The following is a 21,597-nucleotide window of genomic DNA, read 5'->3' on the forward strand; positions in this document are numbered from 1 at the left end:
CATCCTGGATTTCTTCCTCTGCCTCTCCCAAGAGACTGTCTATCTTGAGAGCTCCCCCCTGCTGGGCCCCCAGCCACTATTACTTCTTCTAATCCAAATCCACTGAGTGGATCTTACTGCGACATCCAAGATTTCCTTCACTGTTTTCCTCACACTCTGTCCCCTTCATCCTAACTCCCTCAACAAGGCAACATGCTACGAACCTCTACATCCTACTTCCACTGGACAAATCCTAACCTTCCATCCTCGCTGCTCAGCATCCTTACCTAGATCTGCATACCTGAGCTATCATATGTTTCTACAACTGAATCCTCCCACAGCACAGTCAGCTCTATGAAATATACTATAATATACTTAGCTTTGTACATGCTATTTCCTGAGGAACAACAAGGTTTTCTCCTAAATCCACCTGCATTTCCTAGTCACTAGCATCCTCTACGCTGCCTTGCCTCCTTGTTATCTTATTAACTTTCCCTCCTTCTTGAACAAACTGAATTGTAACTCTCTTTGTCTTAGACCCTCCTAAATTTGCCTGCCTTCATATATCTTCAATGCCTGCAGCTAAGTTTTTTTAAAACTTGTTTATGATGCCATGTATACCGTCCTTGTGACAGACCAACCTTATGTTGTGCCTAGGATTGTGTATATCATTGCCTCTTGCCAAGTCTCAATCTAGAAGGGATGTTTGTTACTGTGGATTGACTTAAGAAAAAATACTGAAGGAAGGAGTGTAACAATGGCTTAATTTTAATTACATTTTTATTAATTAAAACAGGGTAAATCACAGCTTGCTCATAATCTACAGGTGCAGATCGAAGCATAAACTAGTTGAAACAGGTGAGCTTGGATACGTAAATGGCATAAAATAATGTGATGATGATGATCCAACAGCTGATGACTAATTTGGGAACTTGGGCAAATGAATGCAAAGTAATTTATTTTAATTTATCTTATGAAGGAGAGCTTTTAAAACTAAAATTTGGGTTAGCATTGTCTAATAGCCATGCCTCACACCACTCAGAACAGCCAGCTTGGGGAGCAGATGAACGCAACCTTACTTCGGATGGCAGCTGGCCCCGAAAAGGGCGGAGATGTCCAGCGAGAGCAGCCGCATTGAGGTCCTTCGTCGTGGCCTACCAAACTAGACTGGTCCTCGGCTGAAGTGTCTGTTGGTCTGGCTTGTCCCTCTTCAGCGGCAGTGTTGTTTTTCGTGTGATTGGCTTGGTTATTAAGTTAATGTCCAAATTATTCTTCTCTTTTCTGATGAAAACAGACTGGTGCCGCGTGCGGCACAAGCAGCCCTGGTTACCACGGCAACTTGAGACGCTGGAGGCTGAGTGCCCTGCAGCCAAACTTGGTCTGGTCGCAGGCCGCCTTGGCTTCAAGTTGAAACTTGAAGAAAGATCTTTTAATGTAGTGGCTAAGGTCTGAATCCTGAGTTTCTTTTGTTGTTGTTGTTGTTGTTATTGCTTCATCAGGTCTCCTGGTGAAGCTCTCCTCTTCAGAACTTCCCTAGAACTCCACCAATTCAAGACTCCATAAAATTTCATTCTGACTACTTTTATTTGGGGGCCGACCCACGGGTGTGGTCTGGTTGTTGGTGCGACGTTGGTCCAGTCAAATTTCTCCCTTTAGCTTCAGGGCATAACGAGGGTGGTGTTTGGATTTTAACTAGGCCTTTCATTCATCCAAGTTTGAAGTTATATATAAAACAAAGATAAATGTATCATTTTGATAAGTACAGTTTTCTCTGCTTGTTGTGGTTGATTCAGTGATCATGTTTTTATCTGATACACTGTAAAACACAATTAAATGGTTATTAGTTCATCACAACATCACAGAACACACAAACAGATGAACTAATCGAAGAACATTTTCATGCATATCTTGACTTGCTGTGGAAAATCAGAAATGACTATGACTATGGACTGTGTATGAAGTTTCTTTTTTACAGAACAGTTATAGGCAACAACCAAGCACATAGATTACGCTGTTAATGCAATATGCCATCAGTTCCGGTGGTTTGTCATTCGGGTGGCGCTGATGTTACATAATTGGAATAGTTCATTGTCCGGTGTAAATTTTATCTCAGCCAACCTATCTCGTAGAAAAATGGTTCGAACAGCTGTGAAGTTTTCTTCACACGAGGAAATCAGTTCTGCAGGTTTGTAGTCTCTTATTTGATTGGAATATCATTTTTTTTATTATATCAGTCCTTGTGTCTCTGTTGGCCTGTATGCATTCCAGAGCGGCAATTTACATCCGTTGCCTGATAATGTTATCAGGCTCACCCGAGTGGAGGGTCAGAGAAGGGGTACCTCTCTGCGGGGTTAGGCAGGTTTATGCTGATTTATGGCATAGACTGCAATTTATTGTTTTGGGAAAGCAGGCTCTTTCAATGCCAGTTTCAGATAAAGGTCCAGGATGGCATTTAGCAGAGATCTGGAAAATCTCTGTGGAGGCAACAGTGTCTTTAAAGTCTGAGGGGTGTGGGAGATCAGAATCACCCCCCCCCCCCCCCCCCCCCCCCTTTCTGGACCTCACAACACTTACAAAATGACAAGATGTGCTTTAGAGTTGCAGTACCTGAACACAACAAATACTTTTCTTTGGGACCTGCTCAACTCCACACCGGTTTGCCTGGGCCAAGCCCCAAGCCTCCCCGGCCTATCTGTACATTACCCACAATCTCTGTATGCCTAAGAGCTGCTTTTGCTTCCTGCACTGCCATTCTTGGATTCCATTTTTTCCCCTTGGTTGGGTTTGGAATCACCTTACTAACTAACACATCTTTACTTCCAGATAACAGGAGCTCTGTCCTAACCTTAGTACATTTAAACTCCTCCACTAGACTAGATACTGGGAGCTGCAGTATGCCTTTCCCATACAGTACCACAGTGCTTAAACACAGAGCCACTTCCTAATGTAATTAATAGTCTTTCCATTTTCTCTGCAGCAGATATTGGAATCTCATATCCCTAAGTGGCCACATCAACCTGGGAAATAATCCAAACTGCAAACACCACAGCTGCAACTTTCCTGGAATTCCTGATTTATCTATTCTATCAGTCCCTCAGCAACATCCTTCCTAAACTGCACTACCTGTTCTCCATCATGCAAATCTGCCTTGTACCACCTACCTAGACTCTTTACTGGTTTTTCCCTAATTATTTCCCTAATTATTGGAATTTCCTCTTCATCTTTCCTCTTCATGTTTGATCACTTAATCTCCTTCCACTTATATTGAGATACTTCTAGACTTACTAGGCTTGATTTTCATACTAGCTATAGTGAATACTATAGTGAAGTACTCTTTTCATACATGGCACCGTTGTAGTTATCAACATCATAACATCCATGTATGCCCTAATTGGAATAAGGCGCATCCCATCCTGCCACCTCTCTCCACCTACAACCCACCTAGAAGCTCTAATAATTACCTCCATTGCCATCGTGAATGCTAATGGAGAAAACGTACATCCTGCCATTTTCTAGCCTCTGCCAAACTGTTGTAAAACCTGCTGCACTTAAACATAGTCCGATATCCTGGAAATATGCTCTTACTAAATGAAAAACTACTCCAGGCACTCTAAAATAGTCAAACGCCTCCCAAATAAGGCTATGTGGCACTGACCCAAATGCATTTGCTTAGTTCAAGAATATCACATGCAAGTCTCTTTTCTCACGCTTGGCTGCCTGAATCTGATGCCAAATCATGCTAGTGCTCTCTAAACACCCTGTGAAACCTGGTATTCCTGCCTTCTGTACTGAAGTGTCTATTAAGCTATTCCTTTCTAAATAACTAGCTAGTCTCTGTGCAACTACACTAAAGAAAATCTTCCCCTCTACATTCAGGAGAGAGATCATACAGAACTGACTCAGGTCTGAAGACTTCTTCTCATTTGGGTAATAAAACGCCTCCTGCCCTACGCCATGCTCTGGGAATAGACTGTTTCTTCCAAACTATTCTTAATTGCCCCCACAAAAACTTCAGGATATCAGGTACGCTTTTATAAGGCTGGGGCCAAAGAAGCCTTTGCACGCCTGACTACCTCCTCAACCTCCTTCCACGTAGGTGGTCTAACATAAATTTCCTGATCTATTTCCCCTAATGGTGGCATGTCAGGTGAAAGCCCCACTACTCTATTCTGCTCAGAATAGGAATATGTATTTCCCAAGTACTCTTCCCTTCTCTATCTTTGTTGCTTGAAGTTGTCCTCCCTTTTCCTGGTTAAGCAATCCTTTAGCAAACTTGAATGGGTCTCTGTAAAATGCTGCCCTTACATATTCTTTCTTTTTCCTCTTTTTCCCCAAGATATTTGGTCCTTCTCAGTGCTGCTAGCCTACTTCTCAATTCCTCTTGCAACACACTAATTCCCTCCCTGTCTTCCTCTGTAGCTCTTTTTCACTGCTTTCTTAATTGTCTTCTTTCTTTAACTAATTTCTCCATTCCTCTTTGCCGTCTAGACTTAGCTACCTGCCCTCTTTCAACCCTCTTTCTATCTTGCACCCCAAATCTTTCAACACCATAGGAGTAAATGATGTCTCCCATCTTCTCTAATCTATCACTTGCGTTTCCTCCTAGTCTGCTCAGAATTATTGAGTCCCTGTTGACTGTCTCCATTCTTTGCTAATATTTGCCCTAGGCCATTTAACACAAGCTTTCTGCTCCATATTTCTCTCTTTGACTGGTCTATTCACCTCAGTATCAGCTGCATCCCTTCTTATAACCTCCTCCTCTACCTCTGTGGCTGTGTTGATATCCTTCGAACTGTGATTTTTGACCTGTCTCTGGATTTCATCCGACTTATTCAATTGACTTCTTAAAAAGTCCTGATCGATGTGGCCACACTGCCCTTCCTTTCGTACACATCTCTTTCTTCCATGATGCACTCCAAGGCCTCTAACTTATGTTACTTTCTGCCAACCACAATGACAAACCTGGAGCTTCTTTCCCTCTAACCTACCATTTTCATTTTCTCCAGCCAAGCTCACTTTGCCCTTCAAAGTATTCTGCCCACTTCTAGTCCTAGAGAATAGGTTCCCCTACCCTTCACTGAGTCACATGTCCAACTCATAGTCTTATCCAGTGTTTGTTACCATGTAGTCCGCCCGTGAGTCATCTTCCACCCCTGCTGTCGCTGACCCTTGGGGTATTTTCCTTAGCTGACTTGTATCTTGTGCTGGTTGTGACAAGACTGCTAAACCTTGCCAATGCTACCATGGATTGCTAGCCCATGGCAGCACCTTGGGGGTGAATAAGAAAACTAGTGCAATCATTTGTGTAAAGGGTGAACAGGACAGTTAAAAAAATGAGCAAAAGCACTTGATAGTAAAAGATTGTAGAGACATCTGAGTCATTTTCCGTAAAAGTAGGTGAGGCTGCAGTGAATTAAATGCAGAACTAATCTCAATAAACAAAAGGCATGCATAAGCCTTGGGGTCCTTGAGGTCAGTTAGTTGAGAGTCAGGTGGGTGATGCTATTAATAGCCTCATCTGTACCCCTCCCTGCCCTTAAGCAAACTGGAGCAGGTCCACTTCAGAATGTACCTCAGATTTCAAAATTGATACAGTGTATTTTTCAAAGCATTTCATAACAACAGAGGTTAACACCACTGCTCTGTAATCCTTATTTTCTATAGGACAGGGTTTCTTTGGAATGGGGATAATAGTAGATTTTTCCAGAGGGCATGAACCAGATGAGAATCTACAGATTTCTGACAAAGGGAGCACCAAGCTGGAGTTATCGCTTCTGCAAAGGTCTTTAGTAGAGAAACTGAGATGCCATCAGTTACCCTTTAAGGAGGTCAACTATTAAGCTTGCATATGGGTCAACAGTTGAAGACTGCAGTATATTATTTCATTCCAAAGAAACGTGGGTGTTTCCTTATTGCTGCGCTCATTGATTAAGTTCATTTTGGACCGGTTCTAAGCCCATGCGGTCATGATTCCTAATTGCCATTTTCCTCCGGGAACCAGCAAACCTGCCTCACGGTATTCCAATCATACCCCTTGTGTTGGTGTGGAGCACCTCCATTTGGCTCCTGAGAGAGCCCATGTTGGAGAGGATCATGCCAGGCAGCGGCAGCCTGTTGCCCCTATGGTGGCAACGTCGTTGGATCCTCCTGCTTTGTCTTCTCCTCTGTAGTCTTTTGTGAGACAGCAGGACTTTGATTGCCTTGGGCGAGTTGGCAAGCTCCGTAGACACTTTTACTTGCCTGTGCTGGACCGTTGCAGCTTGTCTTGTCCTGTTATAATCCCCAGCTAATTAGGGAAAATGTAACAACAATGTTGAGACTGTGTGTTACATCATTTGTCCCTAATTGATTAATTCATTTACAGCTTATCCGTTTCAGGGACACGGGGGGTGCTCGAACCAATCCCACCCTCACCACCCTCACACTGGGCGAGTGCAGGGTACACACTGGACAGGTCACCAGTCCATTGCAGACAGAGACAAACAACTGCTACCATAAGCAGTACCATAATCAATGCTCTACTCAATAAGAATAGGCAAAGTCCACACAGAAAGGCCTCAGGCCTGGGAATCGAACCAACAACCTTCTTATGGTTTAGGTAGCAACACAAACCACTGTCCCACCATGCTGACATGCATCCTCATTTGCAACATATAAAAAAAAACTCCACATAGCCCAATTAGAGCTATGGTTTTGTTTGCACTTTTGTGACAACTGTATGGTCTTTCCCCATGGTTGGTGATGGCTTTAATGACTCAGTACCCCAATGGAAGGCCTGGATTCAAGTGTTTTGGTCAGGATACTATTCAGAATTAGCTGCAGTGGGTTTTATTCTTACCCTTCTCTCTCCAATCAATTCCTGAATCATAACATCCAAGTCAAGAAAACAACAATCAAAGGTAATGTAATACCATTGGTATTAATAAGTGGACGGAAGGGAATGTCATGGAGCTGCAGAGCTGATATAAATAATTTGACCTTTTACTTATCTTCCATGACTGTACGCAGCATAAAGCCTAGACTATGCATGTGTAGCATGACTGTGTGGCAGATGAACTCTCAGTGTGAAGGTTTTTAGTGATGTACATAGTTACACAGTTCAGACTTGTAGCATGGGTAACACTATTACTCAGCCAGTGCTTCTCTCAAGTAGAGTTTATTCCATTGAACCCATAGTTGAGTTTAACCAGATAAAGAGACTATAGATCATGCAGCAAGGTACACAGGAAACTCAATAACACCATTGGAGACAGTAATCTAAGTATCTATTCAGCAGGGAGCCCAAGACTAAGCTTTATTTGCACCTGGACCTGTCACACTACAATATCAGGATTCAGCAGCTCAACTGTCTTCTGCACTCCATAATACCACACAGGTACACAGAAGATGGTAAATTGAAGCTCTGCCTATTGAGGATGTGTTGCTTCATTTGTTTTAAACCACATACAAGCATGATAAGGTAAATACTAAGTTTTTGTAGACTTGTATTTAATATTTAGGAAATTTTGCCTTTTACTGATACAAACTACAGCCAACGTCCAAATGTCTTGCTGTCAGACCACAACACACAGAGCCATAAGAGCCTTCTTATCAGTGGTTCTTGGTGTGATGCTGCTGTCCTTGCTAGTCCTTTGACAAGTAACTGCTCATGACAGCAGTATACATATTTAATGAATGCTTGATGAGGCATTTCAACAACTTCAATCGTATCCACCCATATGTTTATATTGATTTATAAATAATTTTAAATTTGCAGTACATGTAGAAAACACATCCTGTTTTGCACCTTGTTAACCTCATTGGATATCATAAATATTAACCAAACATTCATCATCATGTTATTGCACAGATAGACCTCAGGCCTCTCCTTGTGATGAATGTAGACTGTGGAATGTAGTCTATTTCCTCAGTGCAAATTCATTAATATTTGCAAGTCACTTTACTTATCTATGTACTGTAAATCTACTTACCTATAAAAATTATAAAAAGGGTGCACTTTTATTTTCACTTCAGCCCCCAAAAGTCTGTGCACCACCCTGGGTTTGGAAATATGTCAATGAAAAACTCTCTGTTCACATTGCTGTTGCATATCAGCAGTATACAGTGGAAAAACTTGATACTTATATTACAGACTTATACATCCTAAAATAAACCATGCATCAGGGAAATATCAAGTTAATGTCAAGTACATACTAATTTTTTAATCACAATTAGCTGCAAGTCATAAGCTGATAATGCTGAAAAGGTAACATGAAAATAATAATAATATAATAATGCATATATATTCTTCCAGCTTTAGGCTTTAATGCACAGGATTACTACATCAAACTGTTTTTCAGAACAGAGAAGACCAGAGTGCAGTAAAATGTACCCTCTGATATAAATCTAATATAAACATGAAATGCTTATATTTATCACACAGCAGCATATGTTCATATATCTAGTGATCACAGCCTATTATCATGTAAAATCCTCTCTACCAAGGTCAGAGTGATGGAACATGACAAGATGAGAAATTGCAAGTTTCACCAATATCTATTTGATGAACACAAAGACACATTGCATTAAATAAAGGGTGGATTATGCACTCCCTTTTTTTTTTTTTTAAACCAAGCACTGTTTACCAACTACAGAAACTTTAAGCCTAACAATGTGGAATCTTTTCAGCTTGTAATCCCCTTGACATCCCTTCAATGTTGAGTGAACAGTGTTCCAGCACTGAGGCGAATCAATGGGACTTTATTTTTTTAGCAGTGGGCTGAGAACCTCTGAATCACAGGAAACGCTGAAGCTTTCTGTACAGGAAAAATAGATTATTTAAAGTTGCTGTCTATTTCAAACAGGCAGTCACCATTCTGCCTTTTCTTGATAATCTATTAAAAATGCTGGTTACAGCATCCACAAAGAGAGGACTAGGTTGGAGGACAAGGGCCAATGAAGAGGGATGATGGAGTGTTGCCTTAAGTCATACTGCCATCTAGTGTCAGTGCCTGCATCGATAGGTGCTGTCCATGGTGCTGAATATGTAAACAATTAGACTTGTTAGATTGTTGCTCTCTTCTGTAAGGTCATTATACTCTGAGCGCATTGAGTAAAGGTGAGTGCTGTTGAAGCAGCTACAGCACAAAGGTCACTGCCAGTCAACTAAAGGGCCAGACCATCCAGATTTGGTGAAAACATGATCATTTATATTAGATGACTCTAACTGCAGGACCCAAGACTAATTCACAATCTCTTCCATGTGCACGAGGAATGCCAAGCACCATCAGACAGGCAGCTCAGCCCTGAAAAGTTCCACCATATAAACTGCACATGCGGTAAATTGGTTGAACAGGTTACATTAAGTGAGGGATGATACTGTCCAATCAGATAAAACATTACGACCACCCATAAAACATCACCACAAATCTATTTAAATGCAAAATGTTCGCTAGCTGCCTAATAGAGCCCACCCACTAACAGATGGTATTTCAACCAGTTAATTTAGTTGGTAGCATAGTTTTATTCACCTAATATGTGAGTCATTATAATCTTATAGTTGATTGGCATGAATGCACTGCAATATGCAGTTTGATGTAAGATTGCATGTCTTACAATTGACATACATCAAAACTTTTAATGCAGACAGAAATGCTGAACATGTTATGCTTCTATATTTACTTTCTGGCAACTGTAATGTCACCTGACCTTTTTTTCCCCTTCATACTGCGTTCAAGGTCAAAATTTGACCTTTACCACATTATTTAAGTTTAATCAAATTTGATTTACGTCATTAATGCTTCCGAACACAATTATATGACTGGAAGGACGGAAAAGCTTGTGATGTCAGATGAATCCAGACATTAAGTCTCTGCAGCTCCTGAGTTCACAAAAAAAAAAAAAAAATCAAGGCTTATGTGTGTGTCTGTGTTCCAAAAGATGATGATAAATATGCAGTCCATGTCTTCAGCAATGTAAAGTCATTCTGCCACTGTGCATTTGAGAACCTGCAATGTACACTCACGATCAAAATCTTAGGACCAGTTAAGAAATTGCAAGAATTAGTATTTTGCACTGTGGGATCTTAAGAAGGTTCTAAGTAGAGCTTAAAAATGCAAAATGAAGAAATGGGAGCAAGAGAAAAAAAATTAGTATGCAATTTGTTGAAAACAACAATTTAACTGAAATACGTTGTTCATCAGCTGATCAAACGTTTAAGACCGCAGCCTTTAAAACCAAAATCTGTGCAAAAATTTGGATTGCATGTCATTTTCTGTCAAGTAATCACTGTCAAGATTTCCTGATGGCAAAAGCAAAAAAGCTCACTCTCTTTGAATGTGGTAGGAGCTGCTTAAGCAAGGCCTCTCACAACGTGCCATCGCTGCTGGGTTGGACGCAGTAAGAAAGTCATTTTGAATATTTTAAAAGATCCTGAGGGTTATGGAACAAAAAAGTCACATAGTAGACCGAACGGCTGTCTGTCAACGACCAAAATTAAGGTCATTACTGGTGCTGACTGCAGCCCAATGACCATCAGACAGCATCTGTGAGGGAAAGACACAAATACACAAAACGTCCTCAAAAGCCATGTCTCCTTCAACGACACAAAAGTGCCCGTCTAGACTTTGCGAGGTAGCACCAAACATGGGACATTCAAAGGTGGAAGAAAATTTTGTTCTCTGATGAGGAAAAAATTTTACCTTGATGGTCCTTATGGCTTCCAACATTACTGGCATGAAAAGGAGATGCACCTGAGATGTTCTCTACGCGGCACATTGGAGGGGGTGCCATCATGATCTGGGGTGGTTTTTCCTTCAATGGATCCATGGAGCTTCAGGTTGTGCAGGGGCGTCAAGCAGCAGCCGGCTATGTGCAACCCTCATGACTGAGGTCCCTTGTCTGTGTGGGTTCATAGACTGGGTTTTTCAACAGGACAATGCTGCAGTTCACAATGCCCACCTGACAAAGGACTTCTTCCAGGAGAATAATGTCACTCTTTTGGACCATCCAGCATGTTCTAAATCTAACTGAGAACATTTTGGGATGGATAGCAAGGGAAGTTTACAAAAATGGGCATCAGTTCAACTCAGTGAACTGAGAAGCCTTTGAGAAGCCATCTTCACTACTTGGCACAACCTTCCCACTAGACTTCTTGATGCACTTGCATCAAAATGGATTTTTGAAGTGATCAACAAGAATGGTGGAGGTACTCATTACTGAGTTTTTTTTTTTTTACCCTTTAATTTCTGTTTCTGTAATATCTTTAATTTTCTGTTTTGAGGGTGCTTTAGGTTTTTTTTTGTGCACATCATCTGAATTTACTGCAAGACAACTCCAATCAAAGTAGAGAAACAATCAGAAAAGATTAAGAAAACCTGGGGTGAATTTGTGTGGTAGATAGTGAGATTTCCTTTTAATAAATATGCAAAGATTTCAATAGTTTTTATAGTATATTAAAAGTTGAGGAAGAAGAAGAAAGAAAAAAATTATAAAGTTAATATATTATTAACTTTGATTGATTAAGATTGATTTTTAAATTTAGTTGAGGTTCTTATATTAATAGAGTTAAAGTATCAATGTTCTCAGTCCACAGAGATGTGCTCACAGTCAGTATTCAGACTGAGCCTTAAAAATGCTGACCCAATCAGGGAGTTACCCGGTGTCCAGCCTAACCCACAGTTTTGAATTTAAAACAGGACCAGAGGTTTTATGAAAAGGTTTCATAAAATCATTGCGTCATTGTTGATGGAGCCTATCCCAGCTGATATTGGGCAAGGACGTTATACACCCTTGATAGGTCAAACATCTATCTTTCTTCCATCTAAGTTTAATGGATTACTCAGAAAACAATCACTTAATCAGAAGAGAAATATGTAAAATTTGGCAACATTAAAACTGGCTGAAACATAAAACACTTCCTCAAGGCACTGCACACTGCAGGGAAGTTCGTACAGTGTATCGTTGGAAAGGTGGTAATATCTGCACTGTAGAAACTATGATGAGAGGTTATCTAAATTATGTTAACTTGTGTAAACTAAGCTCTGCCTCCTTGGTATTGGATTTAGCAAAGTATTCTGACAAAATGTTCAGGCCAATCTCATGTTTATTTAGCAAAAGCAAATTTCATTAGTCTCTGTTTCACTGGAGAATTTTGATTTCCCTCGATGATGCAAACACCTCTCCACCCAAACTGAGTCTGTTTGGGATTGGAATGTTGCAGTTTCATCATATTGTTTACTGTGTGATATATCAGAACCCCCACTGGGGTAAACGCATAAAGTCTTTATCAGCCCTTTACGCCTGTCCAGTGTCTCATTGCTATGAAATACATCATAGCAGTTCAGTCCCAAAAGACACACACACACACAGATCCACAGCTAAGGCATTACCCCCACCACAGAAGCATCAGCATCAGTCTTTTTGACAAGGGGGCCTGTGTTTTTTCTGAGGTCATAGAGGATCAATGTTGACTCCATGGCATAATCATTTGAGGAATAAGATGAACATAATTTAGCACCAATTGAGTTGTCTCACTGGTTGCAGTGGGGAGGGGTGATTAAGGATTGATAGTCCCAGCAGGAGCAGTTGTGAAATTCAGGAGACAAGGATGGAAACAGCAGTGCAAAAAGAGAAGAGAAAGACAAAAAGAGCAGAAATAGTTTGCGTGAAGTTCCCACTGCATGGGCACTGTCAAGACAGTCCACAGGCAGTCCAGTTACTCAAGTCCAACAAACAGCAACAAACGCCATTTAATAAGCCACCACAGCTGCCTTTGTTTCATGCATGGCAGTCAGTTTGGAACCGGAATTCACTTAAAGGGAAGTTGCGATTGGCCAGTGAGCGCTATCTGTGCCAGTCACGTCGCCTAGCTCTGATCCCAGGACCCATCACTGGGGACAGCAGCATTTTTAAAAGTCTGTGCTTCCATGCTTCCACACCAGGTTGATTGGTGTCATGTCAGTCATCAGCACTGACTTTAGTTATACGTCTGGAACTTACACCCACTTTTATACAGTCTATGAAGGTTATAAAACAGGTTTTAATAGTTTGAAGTTAAAAGTGAAAACATCAATCGTATAAAATATTTCTACTGACATGTTTTGAAATTGTTTTACTTTTTTTGTTATTATGGTCAAATTAATAAATATATATTTAAATACCACAAAGTGTAGTCATAATTGGAACATGTACATACATACATAACAGAATTAGAGGGTCTTTGTTTAAATATAAAAGACCGCCCTATTTGGCAGCTAAGTATTTTACCTGATTAAGCTGACACTGTGGTATTCAATACCAGTTTACATTGGACGAGGGTGGGGTACACCCTATTGGATTGCCAGTCCATTGTAGGGCCAATGCAGAGACACTTACTCACACTCAGACCTATGGACAATTTAGAGTCACTAATTAACCTAAACATGATGTCTTTGGACAGTGGGAGGAAACCTATGGAGACACAGGGAGAACATACAAACTCCACACAGAAAGGCCCCAGACCCGGGAACCGAACCTGAGACCTTCTTATTGTAAGGCAACAGCACCAATGTGCCACTATGCTGCCTTGCTGCCATATATATAAATAAGCGTCTGTTCAGAAATATTCATAAATAAAATCCAACCTCTCTCTTTAACTGTCACAGTGGACAACAAAGAGCTCATCTGTGTTTCCACTTTCTGTCAGAGAATATAAAGAGCCCATTATGGCGTCTTTTGAATAGTTGTGAATATCATTACAGAGTCCTCTACGCCACCTCAGAGTGTGCTTGGTGTCTCTCCAGCTGGGTGAAGGTTACATCACATTCATTTATTGTAGTCATTACCTGCATGTTCACAGCTGCTCTCTCCAGATGTCATTATATTTTGCTCATGTCGTCTAAGTGTGACTGACAGATGCCAGCTGTGATTAGATCCAGGGGATTAAGGTGGATGCCTGCTGACCAAAAAACAGCTCTACAGCTCTTAGATGTCAGCCATTAAAATGAGACAGACACTCTAAATGAGGGACCAGATCAAGCTAATATCCCATTACAAATGCTGTTTACTTTGGGTGTCTGGGTTTAGCCCAGATGCCCATGACTATGGCTCGCCAAGGCTGTGTGCTGGATGCAAGGAACATTGCCAGAAATGTTTCTCCCAAAACATAAGAGGACATTCCCAGTGCTAGAGGCAAAATGTTCCAGATGTCACAGTCATGTCTGAAATCCCATCCCTAATGCAGGGTGAAAGGCAGAAACAGAGTGGCACCTCCTGTCGTTCAAGGGAGGCACTGTCCAGAAACTCACCTGGGAGACAACAAACAGCATTCATTCATTAGTCTTCAATCGCTTTATCCGTTTCCAAGTCGCGGGGTGCTAGAGCCGTCTTACCATCTTAGACTAGCCATCTTACACTGGGCAAAGACAGGGTACACCCTGGACAGGACACCATTCCATTGCAGGGACAACACACAGAGAAAGACAGAGACAAACAATGACTAACACTCACATGTAGACCTATGGACAACTTAGAGTCACCAGTTAACCTAAGCATGCATGTCTTTGCATGGTGTGTGATGTTGTGCCCAGAATTGGCACAATTGGCAAAAGGAGAGCTCTAAAACTAAAATTTGATTCACTGTTGTCTAATGGCCATGCCTCGCTGGGGAAGCAGATAAACGCCACCTTACTTGGTAGACAACTCAACTGGCCACGCAGAGCAGGAGATGTCTGATGAGAGCAGCCGCGTCGAGGTCCTTCGTTGTGACCTCCCAAGCTAGACTGGTCCTGAAGTGGCTGTCGAAAATCAGAAACGTATGACTATGTACTGTGTATGAAGTTTCTTTTTCTTTTTACAGAACAGAACAGTTATAACAACCAAACATATAGATTACGCTGCTCAGCCAATATGCCATCGGTTCCGGTTGTTTGTCATTCAGGTGGCGCTGTTGTTACATAATTGGAATAGTTTATTGTCCGGTGTAAATTCTATCTCAGTCAAACTATCTTGTAGAAGCTGTGAATTCCTCTTCTCACAGGGGAATCAGTTCTGCAGGTTTGGAATATCCAATTTCTTATTATATATTATTATATATATATGTCCTTGTTGTCCTGTATGCATTCCAGAGCGACAATTTGCATCCACGGCCTGATAATGTTATCAGGCAGACCAGAGTGGAGGGTCAGAGAAGTGGAACCTCTCTGCAGGGTTAGGCATGTTTATGCTGATTTGTGGCATGGACTGCAATTTATTGTTTGATAAAGGTCCAGGATGGCACTTAGCAGAGATCTGAGAAATCTTTGTGGAGGCAATAGTCTCTTTAAAGTCTGAGGGGTGTGGGAGATTGGAATCTCCACTGACCCCCCCTTTCCAGACCTCACAACAGAGGAAACCAGATTACCTGGAGGAAACCCACACGGACACGGGGAGAACATGATCTTCTAATGGCTTCAGACAATGGATCAGCTCCATTTATCAGATAGACATCAGTTTGTACATGTTAACAATAGCTCCTCCTCACCAACTATAGCCAATGATGGTATCCCACAGAGCTTGGTACTAGGACCAATCCTCTTCATTCTATGTCGGCTTTCTTTACATTATCAGGAAACATAATATCAATCTAACTGTTATGCAGACGACACGCAGCTGTATTTATCAATGAAGCAAAATTTATTTAGTCAGCTAGTCAGACTGCAGACAGGTCTTGAAGACATAACAGTCTGGGTGACCGGTAAGTTTTTACTTCTAAATTCTGACAAAACTGTCTACTTGGCCCTAAGCACCTCAGAGAAACCCTACCTAATCATCTGCTCAGTCTGGACGGTATTACTTTGGATTCCAGCTCCACTGAAAGAAACCTTGGAATAACTTTTGACCAGGACATGTCCCTTACATAAAACAAATCAGTAGGGTAGCTTTCTTCTACCTGAGAAACATTAGGAAATTCAGAAACATCCTCTCTCAGGATGATGCAGAAAAACTAGTCCATGCATTTGTAACTTCTATGCTGGACCACTGTAACTCATTACTATCTGGATGTCCAAACAAAGTTGATTCAGAATGCTGCTGCAAAAATATTTACAGGAACTAGGAAAGGACACCACATCTCTCCTGTGTTAGCTGCTCTTCATTGGCTGCCAGTAAAATTCAGAACAGAATTTAAAATCCTTTTCCTAGCATATAAAGCTCTTAATGACCATCTTAAGGCTCCATCATATCTCAGAAAGCTCAAAGTTTCTTATTGTCCTAGTAGGCCACTCCGCTCTCTAGATGGAGGGGGGGGGGGGGCAGACTCTTTAGCAATTTTCAAGACCAGACTTAAAACTTTTCTATATGACAAAGCAACTGGTTGAGGCAGATGGCTACCCCCCCCCCAAGCCTGTTTCTGCCCGAGGTTTCTGCCTCTTTTCCTTGCTACTGTTGCCAAGTGCTTGTGCAGTGGTGTTGTTGCACTATATAATGAACATGGCAGTGAAGCGCACACTCTTATTTTGAAGGACAGTATTTATTTTTCTTTTTGGTCATGCCTTCTTTTATTCTTTTGAGCGTTAATATTGTAGGAAAGAATTGTACAGTTACTTATGTTAATGTTAAGGTTTAACACATACAAAAATGCCAGTAGGGAGGTCTGCGAAGCACTGGAAGTAGAATGCATATTTTATTTTGTAATCTGCACTTACAGTCTTGTGCTGCATATTACTTCCTCTTGCTCATGACTCTCCCTCCAGAAAGGTACGTATTTCTACTGCTCTTTGTATTTTTATTGTTTTTGTTGTACAAACTGAATGTAAGTTAGTTAAAAATACTTATAAAGTTGGTGCAATCACAGAATTAAGTTGTAAAACTATATATTTTGTTATTTTCATGCATAAACTCACTAATTAGAGAAGAAGTGGAGAAGTTGTTGCGGTCCACGCGAGTTGCTAGGCTGCTACTTAGTTTATCACGCTAGAGTGTACTGTTGAGACTGGATGTTGACAGGAGCCATGTTGTGACTGTGTTCATGGTGTTACAGAGCACAGAGAGCATGTAGGAGAAAAACCTGTGAAAACCTGGGAGTGTTTCTTCTCCATAACAACACAACGCAGAATTAGGCCCACTACACTTGCTCATGGGGGATCTGTTGGGTCTCTTTATATCATTTTTTAAAGAGTTTGGTCGTAGCCTGCTCTATAAGTAAAGTGCCTTGATATAACTGTGTTATGATTTGGCGCTATATAAATAAATCTGATTTGATTTCATTTGAACATGCAAACTCCGCACAGAAAGGCCCCAGGCCTAGGAACCGAACCTGCACCTTTGTTATTGTGGGGCAATAGTGCTAACCACTTGGGATGGAAAAGTACACCACTATCCGTATTTGTATAATCATCTGTCCAACTATCTACATTATCTGTATCTGTATTCTTACTCGGATGGGGTGGGACTCAAACCAGAAATGGGCATGGTTTATACAGAAAGTTGCATTTTTTAGCCTGAAATTGATATTGGGTTGGTCAGAAGTTGCTATATTTATTGTGAGCCTCAATATATTTTTATTTACAGTTTTATTTGTATTACACCTAGGTAAGAGTGTGAAACGTTGTGCTCTTCTCTATCAGAGGATGCCCTCAGGAGGATTTTCCTTCAGCCCGAGCAGATATTGACTGCTATTACTTGTATGGTACACATACTTGTCAAAATTGCGACAATTGTTTCAGCCGAGCATCCAGCTCAAACCTACTAACCACTATGCTGCCACACACAGCAGATAACATTAATTAGAGAGTCCTTTGTCCTTGTGTTTTTGGAGTCCTATCTATGCTCCTAATAACAACAAATCAGCTTTTTTCTACAAAGTTTTTTTGCAATTATCCAACATATTATTAAGCCCAACAACAATCATTGGAGGGGACTTTAACACAGTCCTGAATCGTTCTATAGATCAGTGTTCCTCAAACTGTGGGGCGTGCCAGGTGGGTTGCGAACAAGGGTGGAATCTATGGTTGGACCTGGATGTGCAAAGACCCACTCAGTAAGATTCATGAAAAAAAATTTTAAATATTATTATTATTATTTTCTATTTCCCTGATCATGTCTTAACAGTGAATTTTAATAGAACAGAGCTGTAATTGCAGAGTATACAGTAGACGAGGACTGTATATCCTTCATCTCACAGGCATTAAGTATGAGGCTTATTATAATTTACACTGGTCTGACAGATTATTTTATACAATATAATTTGCATGCACAGCTTAAAAAAAAAAAAAAAAAAAAAAAAAATCAGGCCCATCCAGATTTACCCTGGGCCTACCCATTAGCTACATTCTGGCTCCGCCACTGGTCGCAACAAACGGGAGGGGGGAAAAAGCCACGGGTACATTTAATCTTCCCACAAGAGATAAAAGTAAACTCCCACTCACACAAATCAAACAACTTAGCCTAAAAATTCTATTCATTCGGTAGGTTATACATGGTTAGTTTCAGCATTAGAATGGGGGAGTTGAGATGTGACTTGGAACGATTGTGTGAAAAGTGTGATTGACGTAGGCATTTTCATTATGGAACAATAAAAACACTTCATTGGAGCAAAGGCAGCATGGGACAGTGGGCGTTGATTTGATGTTTAGGATGGAGGGGTAAATAAATGGTCATGGTCAGATTTATAACAAGAGCAACGAAGGGTACTGATGTAGCCTCACCAAATATTGTTGAATAACCAAAAAGTTGACCGAAAAGAAAGTATGGCAATTCGTATTTTGCTCTTGGGTTCACGGTGGCGACAATTGGAGGGGAGGAGAGACCTCCATGTGTTGTGTGCCTTAAACAGCTTACAGCAGATAGCATGAGACATAACAATTTATGTTCAACTGGACCTTTATGTTCCCATTCAATTGAATTCTTATGTTCCATTGTTACTGTGATGACACAAATGGCATTTTGATAGGCATGCACTTTTATTTTCTCTGGTGTTATTACTGATGTTACTTTACATTTATCATTCAAAAAACTTTTGAACGATAAATTTGTCGATTGAACAATTTGTCCTTCCTCTTTGCAACCCTTCTAAAATTTTGCTTTAGAGAGTGGGGCTGGGTGATATGGAACAAAATCCTATCACGATATTTCATATCAGTCGATCGATATATCACAATATAAATCAAATAACTATTTCTGTCAAGTTTAAAGGTTCCTTTTTACTCCTATATGACATGGGCACATACCACATTAATATATGTTTAAGCACTGTGGCACTGCATAGGAAAGGCGTACTTCAGCTCCCGGTATCTAGTCTAGTGGAGGAGTTTAAATGTACTAAGGTTCGGACAGAGCTCCTGTTATCTGGGAGTAAAGATGTGGTTGTTAGTAAAGTGGTTCCAAACCCAACCAAGGGGAGAAAATGGAATTCAAGAATGGCAGTGCAGGAAGCAGAAGCAGCTCTTAGGCATACAGAGATTGTGGGTAATGTACAGATAGGCTGGGGAGGCTTGGGGCTTGGCTCAGGCAAACCGGTGTGGAGTAGAGCAGAGCCCAAAGAGAAGAGGAAACTAATTGTAGAGCAGGTTCGCAGACAGGAGGAAATATTAAGAGGTGCGAGGGCAGTGGCTCAGGCTAAGCAAGGACAGTGGTTGAACTGGGAAGGTGTAGAGAAGAAAAAGCTTAGTTGGAAAGAGCTGTGGAGTATGGAGGAAAGTAGGATTAGATTTTTTTGATAGGGGCAACATGTGATGTCTTGCCAACTCCCCAGAACCTAAAACTCTGGTATGTCCGTTGTGTTCAGGTACTGCAACTTTAAAACACATCTTGTCCGGTTGTAAAGTTAGTCTCTCACAAGGCCGATATACGTGGTGACATAACCAGGTTTTAAAAAGCTTAGCTGCAGGCATTGAAGATATACGGAGGCAGGCAGTTTTAGGAGGGTCTAAGACAAAGAGAGTTGCAATACAGTTTGTGCAGGAAGGAGGGAAAGTTAATAAGATAATAAGGAAGCAAGGCAGTTCAGAGGATGCTAGTGACTGGGAGATGCAGGTAGATTTAGGAGGAAAGCTTGTTGTTCCCCAGGAAATAGCCTGCACAAAGCTAAGGCCTGATATAGTTTTGTGGTCTAGGAGTAGAAAGAAAGTATATTTCATAGAGCTGACTGTGCCTTGGGAGGATTTAGTTGAAGAAGCATATGAAAGGAAAAAGCTCAGGTATGCAGATCTAGGTAAGGATGCTGAGCAGCGAGGATGGAAGGTTAGGATTTGTCCAGTAGAAGTAGGATGTAGAGGGTTTGTAGCAAGATCTGCTGTTGCTTTGTTGAGGGAGTTAGGAGGAAGCGGCCAGAGGGTGAGGAAAATATCAGGAAATGTCAGATGAGGCAGTAAGATCCAGTCAGTGGATTTGGGTTAGAAGAGGTAATAGTAGCTGGGGGCCCAGCAGGGGGAGCTCTAAAGATAGACAGACTCTAGGGAGAAGCAGAGGAAGAAATCCAGGAAGGGGAAGTGTATTTAAGTGGAGGGTGTGGCCTGTTTGAGCCTCTTTGCCACCATGCGGTTTGTCCAGGTGAGTTGGCCTGTGTTGGAGTGTTGACGTTGTTTGAGTATAGGACTGTTTAGGTGAGTTTAGTTGCTGAATCTACTAATGCAGCTTGTATTGCCTCCACCTCCTGCACCCTCTATACTTTCATGCCCCCTACCCGAACCAGGGTCTGTATCCCATCCCTACTTTCTCTCCACCTCTTCTATTTTCTCCCCTACCCGAACCAGGGTCTGTATCCCCACCCCGCTTTCACTGGTGCAGTTGGTGAGAGGTCAGAGTAGGTGATAGTCGTGTTGTTTGAGATAGTTGTCTTTGTGTGACGAGTGGTGATGGCTGGCATTAGGGGGTGACTCTGGGACGCCAGTGTTCAGTCTAGCCTTCTGGAGGTGTTGTGGGTCTAACTAGACGAAACACCGGTGAAAGGAGGTTCCCACCTGATGACCCCAAAGACATGATAGCTATCACCGCTCACTGGGCTAGTTGGATATTATCTGTAGGGAATATATCGAGCAGGGTGAAAGTTTGTTGCTAGGAAGGTGATCACTGAGTCTGGTCCATTTTTTTGTCGCACAAGTTTCTTGTGTTTTCTCTAAAAAGTTATTTTCTGTCAGAAGTTAAACATATGAAATGTACTACAGACCTTGTAGAACTGTATTTCAAGTAAATTATCATATGGTCAACTAAAATCTTAATTCTGACCAGTCAGAAGCAGGAGAACACAAACTAGATTCTTTGGTCAAGATTCTTTCAAATAAAGTATGTAGGTATTAATTTAAAATACAATCTATAAAAAAAAAGGAAAAACAACCTTACGGTATGCTTTACATATATTCAAACACTTTTAAATTGCTGGAAAACGAACCAACAAATAAATGGACAAAAATCAAAAAACAAAACCATTCTGTACATAGCATGGAAGGTGCTCTGTGACAGCTTGATCAACATAGGTGTAAATTCCATTCATGATTGGACATATCTGGCAGTGCAACTGGCCAGTCATAGTGCTTGGATAGGCTGTCTGAGAGAAAGGAGGGACAAGTTGGGTCCCTGCAGTGTGTTACAAAAGTTAAGCTGTCCAACCACAGAATGACAACACACAACGAGATTATCTATCATAAAATGTCAAGCTCACAGAAAAGGCAATGAGGATGTCATAAG

Source organism: Echeneis naucrates, chromosome 6, assembly GCF_900963305.1.
Source record: "Echeneis naucrates chromosome 6, fEcheNa1.1, whole genome shotgun sequence".
Taxonomy (NCBI): Eukaryota; Metazoa; Chordata; class Actinopteri; order Carangiformes; family Echeneidae; genus Echeneis; species Echeneis naucrates.